This window comes from Haliaeetus leucocephalus, unplaced genomic scaffold, assembly GCF_000737465.1.
Source record: "Haliaeetus leucocephalus isolate CR32 unplaced genomic scaffold, Haliaeetus_leucocephalus-4.0 Scaffold406, whole genome shotgun sequence".
Taxonomy (NCBI): Eukaryota; Metazoa; Chordata; class Aves; order Accipitriformes; family Accipitridae; genus Haliaeetus; species Haliaeetus leucocephalus.
In genome coordinates this window covers 641,984-651,847 of record NW_010972842.1, presented here as the reverse complement: position 1 = coordinate 651,847, position 9,864 = coordinate 641,984, and positions in this window count along the sequence as shown.

The window sequence follows — 9,864 nt, the reverse complement described above, 5'->3', positions numbered from 1 at the left end:
TTCAAAATAGTTCATCTAGATATTGAAACTGTTTAGTGAATTATTAATTAGTATCAAAATACAGTTCTGGTTTTAGTATTTTCCACTCCCAATTAGTTCACACAAAATGCTTGCTAAAGGGCCACAAAGAGGAAAATGGCAGCAGTTTTTTCAGAGTAAGCATGTTTTACTCCTCTGTGTATTTCTTGAACATGGAGAAATGAAAGTAGTATAACCTGACCTTTAATCTTTGTGTTACTTTTGTTCTGAGTTGTTCTTCTTAACCAGAAGATTACTTCGGGGGGGGGGGGGGGGGGGGGTGTGTGCATTATGGTGAGATGTATTTCTTCTGGTTTTGTATTAGACTTTTGTCAGTTGTCTTTCATGCCAGTTGAGGGAGAATTTGACCAACTATCCCTATATCCCAATCTACTACAACAAAAAAAGCCATCTTTTTCCCCTTTTTAAAAACTTGTCAGGAATATACAGAATTATTAACCTAATCAAAATCCCACTCCCATAGAGGCAATCAGTAGTGGAAATGCTTGGGGGACGAGGCAGGAATTCTTCCTTGTAAACCACTGAAAAAAGGGGTGACAATATGAAGCCTATGAAGCTGATCACAGCTGAGTACAAAACAAGCATATAATACAATGATGGGTAATTCCTGCATTAAGCTTTGTTATGCTTCTGGTATTAATTTTGCTCTTTGCAACAGACCTCTGTATCATTATATAACCCAATTAAGTGTAAAATTGAGGCCTCAAAATAAGAAAATAGGGGGTTTTGAAGTCAAACAAGATAAATGCTATCTTGAGACAATGTATAGACATATAAAATTTGGCATTCCCTCCCACAGACACACTGCCCATTTGTCTGTAACCTCCTCCCTTGATTCCCAATCATTTAATCTTAAGTAAAAAGGCCCATGGCCAACATCAACTTCAGAATCCAGGTGGGTGAAATCCTGGCTCTCTTGTAGTCAGATGGAGACCTACTAATTTCTAGAGCACCAGTAAATTGAGAACAATGTAATTATTACAGTCATATACAGAACTACTTTTGCTAAAGGATAATGGTAAGATAAATTCCTTAGTTTCTTTTACATCTAAGGTGGTTTCACTGCGTCCCTGTGCAGAGATAAGAAATGACAGATTTCCCAAGGCCACAGGTGAGTTCTGCAGGACAGGGTTTACATGATTGCTATAGGCAAATTGCACCACCATCTGTGCCACTCTTCCATTAAACAGTGCAGAATAAATAAACAAACAAACAAACAAACCTCTTTTAATAGATTAATGTGATTTTATCAATACACAACATGGCAACTGTTTCAAAAGCAGAGACTGAAGTTATGTTCCCACATCAGCATTCAGACACTGTCCTAATTTTCACAAGTATTTACTTGTGTTATGTAACGACTTTACTGAAGTCAGAAGCAAGTATACTCAAGTACTAATATTTTGTGCATCATCCAGGGGCCGAACAATAAAAAATGAAACTACATTGGTTTACTTCAAAATCCTAACTCCCCTTCCTGCTACTTTTTCTAATATGTGATACAAGATCAAAAATTAAGGACCCACACCACTGTTAAGCGGCATGAAGCACCAATGTCTCTGAGGCATTTTTCTCTACACAGGCATAGAAATTCTCAGCCCTTCAGTGACATCTGCTTGCATGGTTTACCTTTATTGAGATTTTATCTTCATAAGACATTCAGTTCTACAGAGAGTAAAAGAAAAAGGAATTTGGACTCCTCTAGTGAATCTCAACTTCATTAAACAAATCAGCACATTTGCCATTTCCTGTTGAAAAATAAAATTGCCAAACAATGTCTCCTTTAAAATGAAAGTAAATAAATCCAGCTAGAAGACTACACTTCCCTTTTTCAGAAAGGAGTAACTAAAAATATAAACAGGAACCAGGCTCAGTGAGAGGGAAGGAAAGGAATTTTTGTGTTTTCTCATGGAGCTTTTCAAAATCAGGTGGCTACTCTATTCCTATGAGTTAATTCTCTATCCCTGTAACAAGTTAAAGGCTGGGGAGAGCAGAGCTCCAGCTCCTTTGCTTTCTTCTAGCACCATTGCTGGTTTCTCCTAGTCCTCCCTTCTCTTCCCAATCTGTCCTGGCACAGAGCAAAGGCAAACAAATGATGTGCACCAAAGGAGATCTGGACTGGTTCAGGTTGGAGAAGTCTCAGAGCTATCGTGAGGCACACAGTTATCTTAAAGGCCCTCTTCAGCCATTAAGGGGTGCAGACGCCTTACACTTTGATTCTCCCCTGCTTCCTAATCCCCAGCCTGTCCTCTCCCTTTGTTAATCCTAATCCTGCTGTATCTCTGTATTATCAATAGCTACTGATACAACATTCCTGATGTCGGAGTAGGAGATGCAATAAAGGCAGTACAGAAATAGAGCCCTCGTGGTACAAAGTCCTTTGTGCGCAAGTGTGCAATTTACCTCCCCAAGTACAGGTTCCCTGAGGAGCACAGAGCAATGCTGAGTTACAAGTGTAGTCCTTTCTCCCTTCCCTTAGCCTTGTAACTTCAGCTGTCCTTTGTGTTATAACCTTAGCCTTTGTGACCCTTCCTTGGTCCATCTCCTTCTTGCCCTTTGATCTTCTAACACTGAAAGGGGATTTGGCTCTCATAACACAGGCACCTAATATTTAGACAGCTGGGTCTGAACTAGCCACCTCATCACAGCCAATAATCTTATCCTAAAACAGGCGTCTTAACTAGGGCAGATCAATCTCACCCTTGGACTGCTTATTTGTCCCTGTTGATGTAATGGGAGCCGAGGGTCACCAGCTCAGAGTCAGGTGTTTATAAGTATCAAAAAAACCTCCCCAAATAATCCCATTTCAAATACTCTACTAAACCTTTTTACACACCTTCTATTTGACCCTGGTCTTCCCTGTTTCATTAATACTCACTCTAACCTCAGTAATTTCCCTGGTACTTTTTCTTCACTCCTTTTTAAAAGCCAGAACCCCTTCTGTATTCCATCCTCACTGGATCCAGTTCACTATGCTCCAACTATACACTCTCTCTTCTTTGGCTCTTCCATGGAGCCACTTCCATTCTCAGTTGAGTCTCTCTCCACCAGTTGCTGAACAAGAAAAGGGCTCAGAGAATCATGCCATACAATGTCAGAGAGGATTGCTTCAAGATCTCCCTTGCTACCTTCTTCTGCAACACAGGCCATAAGAGTCTATCTTTTAGAAAAATGGTCAATCTTTATTCTAAAATTGCTAGTGCCAGAGTTGACTTGGTTAAATTGCTCCAATAGTCAACTACTCTGACAATTAATACTAAGTTTATTTATTAATACTAAGTTTATTTTTAACCTGAATTTGTCATAACTTCTGGCTATGAATCCTGTAATATCCTAATACATCAAAACATCCTATTAACAACTTTCTGGTTTCCCAATAAGTACTCACAAACCTTTAAGCTTTTTGATGGTAAACTAACTAGATTGGATTGCTCACATTTTCCAGTCCCTGATTATTCTTTGAACTGCTTGCAATTCATAAATGTTCTCCTTGAAACCCTCTAGCTATATCTGTCTATAGCTAATTTATTTATCTTTGAAAAACAGGCTGTAAAATAGACATGCTAATACTCTTCTTTCCAAAGCACCGTCACAGCACATGGCTATGATATAATTTATTAATAAAATATTTATCACTGTAGCACAGACTAATGTTTAGGTTAGCAACTTTTCCACAGACACTGTAAACAAGGCTAGAGAAAACTTTTCTACTTGTCCTATTTTTCCTGAAAACTCCAGTGCTGTAATTTAAACCCCTAAAATTGCTCAGTACTGGCAATCCATCACGCACTGCTAACCTCAAGAATACTTTTAGAATGCACTTTTACTACACTATTGTTCCTTACATTGCATCAGAATAAACTACCATTGAGAGAAGATATTCTGTAATGAAGGATGTTTTATAAGCAGTCACTAATCTTCTTTGCTTGACAGTACTTCATTTTACATTTCAGAAGGAAATCAGGATTCTTTTATCACAGAATTTTGTATGAAGTGCTTTTGCAAGTCTGACAACTTTATCAAACAGTACACTAAGGAAGACAAAGGCCAGGTGAAGAAAAGAAGTTGGCAGGTAGAGACAACATTCTAAAAGCTAACGCTGTGGCTTTTAAATAGTTAACATACTAAGATAGCAAAGATAACAAACATGTTAGGAGAAACCTACCAACACATACCCCATGTATGTAGATTACAGGCTTCAGAATCAGTAGAACATGATTTTTTTTGGCACCTCTGAAAATCCGTACATAATTTGGATTATATAAGCATTGTTCCTTCCAAAAGATAGCTTGGGACTGACTAGAACCGAAAGTAGATGTTTTAGCATGCGGCACTTCATCCTTATCATCTTCTTGTTGCCTTCAGCTCTTTGCAGATGCTGATGCACTATTGCCCGTTGCCTTCAAAGAACTGCAACCTCCTTATCTCTGCTGGAGCAGGAGTAGCAGCCAAGACGACTTAGGTGTATTTCCTTCCTTTGGTTGCCTTCCTCTAAAATGCTCAACACTCGCTCTTTTTCAGCCTACTTCTGTGCATTCCCATCCTTGAATAAAAATTCTGTGTCACAAATAAATAATCCTGCTCTTAATTCTTGAAGGAGTGTATCTGCTTCAAAGCACCTCAATTTATGGGAGAACTACATCTTCTTGTAACCAGTGAAGTATACTACTTGCCTGCATTTTAAGATAACTCTAAGACACCATGGGTACCTAATTCCTAAAGCATAGGTACATGTCAAAAGAAAGGCAAACGCAAAACTTTGAATTTGAATTGCATAAGGCAAGATATATAGCTGACTATTCTTGGAGGGGACGAGGTAGAGAAAGAAGCTGAGAAAACTCCCAAGAATAGAAACCGAGTAGGAAGTCACAGAGCAAGTCTGGATAAGATCTGAATGCAGTCCTAAAATGAACCTAAAAAGAGCTTCTAGGGTAAATGTGGTAATAAAGGCCCCTAAAACTGACCAAAAAACCCCACTCTAAATATCGAGTTTGTCATCTAAGTAATTATGACATCCATAGTCTCCATGAAAATCACAAAATATGGTGAAAAATTAATAAAACTTGGAAAAATATTATGGTTGTGAAGCGTAACAAATGATGTGATAATCTTAAAAATGCCACAGTAAGCAAGACCGTGAACTTGATGAGCAAAGAAACCAAAGGACAGTAAATTCTAAGCTATCAACAAAAATCTTGACATAAGAAAGACATTTTTTACAGTGAGAACAATCATTAACTGGAACAACTGCAAAGTGGTAGAGTCCCCATCACTGGAGGTTTTCAAGATGCAGTTGGACAGGGCCCTACATAATCTCACCTATGCTCCCTTTCCCATGAAAGGCTGGACCAGAAGATCCTTCAAGGCCCCTTCCAATGTGGGCGGTTCTATGACTCTAAATGGGACTTTCACAGTAGGTGAAGGGCTACTGAGTCATTCTCTTCAATGTCTGTTGTGGCCTAAAAGATCACAAGTGTTATCTAAGAAGAAAGCTCAGTCTCAGGTTTGCTCTACAGTTGCACTTTATTAGAGTTTTCTTCCTGTCACAGCTTTCTTCACAACACTGTTTTAAGGATTTAATATTCAATTTCTCTAGAACAAACCTATCTGCTTTTGCCGCTAAGGTTCTATAAGAGCAAATTGCAAGGTTTGCAAACACCAACTCCGCCAAAATAAGGACACAAATTGGCAGGCAATTCCCAGGGCCCCAAGATTTGATACATATTTGGGAATCTCGGGAACGGGAGTATGCCTCCCACCAACCCACAGGAATGTGAGGTTTTATACCATCAGGTATCAGGATTCAGGGAGATGCTTCCCACAGAAAGGTGCAGGCAGCAGGGACACAGCCCGCCACACCTTTCTGGGCACTCCCCCTGTCCCACTGCCAGGAGCACCATCTGAGCAGGGCTCAGAGCTTGGCCAGAGTCCACCTTTGTCCTAGGAAACAGTGTAGTACATCCTCCAGATTAAACAAGTAAGCACCAAATACACCTCTCATCAATTTGTCCTCTGAACAGATGCAGTAGGTCAAATGTCAATTGCCTGTCTTGAATAAGAATAATGAAAATGTAATTATCTTTTTCTGCATCGTTTATCTCAATCTTGGGGGCCAGTGTAGAAGGACAGAGGAAGTGTGCTGTGCTAACACCTATGTGCCATTGCCTCCTTGCCCGTTCAGGATGGCTTTAGCACAGAAACTGCACTGCTCTGAACCCATTTTGACAGCCCTTCAGGGAGACCTTGCAGGAAGGATTGCTGTGCCCTTCCTCCCAGTGCTACTCAAGAGCTAGGGGTCTGGCCTTACAGAGTCAATACAGAAAGAAATGACAGCAGCAGTACAGCAAAATAGCAAGGAACTTGATTGGTAGCTCTATTGTGTCCGATTAGATGAAGTAGAACTCAATAGCTGTGCTTTTTTTTTTTTTTTTTAATTCATTTGTTTTTCTCTCATTGCATCAGTAAACCACACACTGCTCATCAGATAGATCTGCTAGCCCACGGTGAGCTTCATGTAGTGGGACTAGACATCTACTAAGACATGAGCTAGCTAGTTAGCAATAGGATGTTTTGCTGTTCTGTATGTGATTGTAGTGCAGATTATCCTTTGATCAATGTGTAGAGACACTGGCACATGAAAAAGATCACCAATGTGGGTGAATTTTATAGCATGGGAAGATTTACTGGCTGGAAATTGGCTGTATTCAATTTGAAGATGTATGACTTCAGATAAAATGCATATAAATTCTGAACTAACTCAGGTATCACTGCTATTTCCTAAGTCACTTCGTAGTCTTGACATCCTTAAGCCTGATATCCTGAAATTTGTTCTGCATCTTCAGGACCATTTTTAGACCTCCTTTAAATTCCCCCTGAAATTTCCATATTCTTCCTGAAAATACACACAAGCACTCCAAAACACTGAGTCACAGGGCAAGAACAGTACTTATTTCTGTGTGATTATTCATTTCCCGTTAAGTCCTAAGGTCACCGTAAAGCACCTGCCAGGGTAGTATGCAGAAGGTTCCCGCTAGTATCTACGATGACTACACAGTCCTCTTCTGAATCATTCACTTCATCATGTGAATTTCAGTAAACTTCAAGAAAAAACCTGGTGTAAACATGGTACATCCAACAAATAGATACATTAACTTATGAGAAAACTATTAATGTTTATCTGGTAAGATCTACCTTTTTGAACTATCCTCTTAATACATATTAAATAAAGCAACGTCCCCTAGCTGGCAAATCCCAAGGTGTGCTAAAAATTAACAGGAGCATTTCACGGACCTCCTCAGCTAGTTACTATTAAGACTCCTGGGTGGAATTTATAAAGTCCTGTCGTGTGAAACTCAATGTTGCACAATGCTTTCCCCTGCTACAGACCACTACCTTTTATTATTGAGTCCAAATAATGTATGTGAGATGTTCTAAAACCAAATATCCTTTAGATGTACCTTTTCTGCTCTACACTTCACCACTCTGCATCTAGCAATGGCCTTATTAAACACTGTTTGGTTATCCTCTATTTTGTTCCTGACATGAATAAACTACTGTCTGTTATCTTGATCCTCCATGGCTACAGGTATTTTAAATCTCTCTTCAACTTTCCTGAATCAGTCACGTTGTCCAACTTGTACATTCATTATTTTGACTCTTTTTCATTTTCATCCTTTGTTGATATATTGATTTTTGGTGCCATTGTAATTTCCACATATCCATTTGACTGTAACAACTTCTTGTCCAATATCACTTTCCTTCATTTCCATGCAACAGTCCTGTTAGGGCATCTAGAATGACAGCCTTGAAAAATTCTACAGATATTGGCAATATTTTGCTATACTGCATGTGACAGCATTAATCATTGCGCACAAATACTCCCGCAAGAAAGACAGATGTGGATGAACTCTACAGCATAACCAGATCCTTTGGCTAGAAGCTGGCTACATTCATACCACTAACCACAACCAACTGAGATGTTTTTTGACACCTATGATTTTCCAGTCAATGATCAGCTTTTCTTTGTCCATTATAACTGGGCTGAAGTACACTGTGCTGGACATTAAGAAAATGTATTTTTAAAACGTTACCAAAGAGTTATCACTAGACATACAATTCCTCCACCATACTTCCTTCAGTTTGAAGTAACAATAAAAGCTATTCTTCCCACATATTAGGAACAGAGCGTTAAGAAGTTCAACTTACTCTCTAGCAAGATCAGATGGTCCATGGCAGACCATATTTCATTTAATGAATTAGAACTTTAATGTATAAAAAATTAAGTTCTTATTCTTCTGAAACTTCTCTGACTTTGAAACAGCTAATGGCCACTCTGGCATAATACACCAGCCTTTTTACCTTTTCCATCCTGAAGAACGAGGTCTATACATCAATTTCAACATCATACAAGACTCCGCCCACTAACTTTGTCACACTAATCATATAATCTTTCTCAAGTTCCAAATTGTCTTACATGTTTGAGTTTCCTAACACTAATACACAGTAATCTGAAAGATGTACCCCTTACAAACAATATAACATCTGGATTTACTTCATAATGCTTTAGAGTTGTCCTTTTTTAGAACGTGGAATGAGGATATTTATTTTGTTCTCTCGGCTGCCCTTGCTCTTGTATCATCCTAGGAATTGGCACTGATATTAATGAGATGAAGCCTACAGACAGCCAATTTTATTCAGACTTTATCCCAGTGTTCCACAAACCCCAAACACTCTACTTGGCTAACACCAGTATTTCCCATGTTCTTTCTACTTATTTATTTCTACTTCTTTCCTACTGATCCAGGAACAGGAAGGATTTCTCAAAAAGGTCATCTGACTCCTCTTTTCGTTTCCTTTTTAGGCCTCTGCAGTTTTTCACCTTGTGCAGAATGGAGCTTGCAACTGTCTCGCTGTTGCCACAACAGATCATTATCAAAGTAGCTTCTCCTGCTTATCTGTTTTCCCAGTCTGACTTTGCTCCTAGAAAAAAACAAAACTTCCCACTGTCCACCTGACCCTTGAAGAATAGTTCAACAATCCTCGCTGGAATGAAGTCACGGAGGAGGATGACCATCATCTGCGCCACGGCTGGCTGGAAGGGAGGGAGGAAGCATTCCCAGAGAGTGCCAACACATACTGCCTTGTTCTCTCACCACTCTCTGGGCATCTGCCCCTGGGTCACTGTTGGAAGAAGACACGCAATTTCACTGGCCTCAAACCCACATGGTTTGAGCTACGCAAATGTGGTCTTCCCTCCATCCCAGTTCTCCTCAAAATTTCTGCTGTGTCTTCTTCCAGGCAACCCTTGCAAGCCGTCATCTCGGCTGCCCCTCTGTGTACCTGCAGTGTCACATGGCTGAAGACACTCTTCACACTTTCTTACTCTTGTGGTAAAAAATCTCCCATCTCTTTTATTTTCCTGTTTCCTCCCATTGACCACCTTCCTCTTCCACGTCCAACCTTCCACAGTACCAGTAATTTCACACAATCTATTTCCTCAGTCTCTGTTGCCGGCCTCACACCGAGCTTCCCGAAATCTCTTCCAGCAGGTTGCCGGCTGCTCCAGACGAGCCCCCCGGCACTCGCCCTCGCCCAAACGCCCAGCGCCCGCGTCCACTAACCCCCACAGAGCGTGCTGCCAGGCGGATGTCTGAAACCTAGCAATTTTTAGTTCCGTCCGCCCACATTTCCAGTCGTCTTACTTAAATGGCTCATTTCGCTACCAAAACAGAGGTGGGAGCCCCGACTGTTCGTTCAGAAGACGCCCTGAGGGGCGCAGCAGGCCCTGCGGCCGCGCTCCCCCCCCCCCCCCCCCCCCGCTCGCTC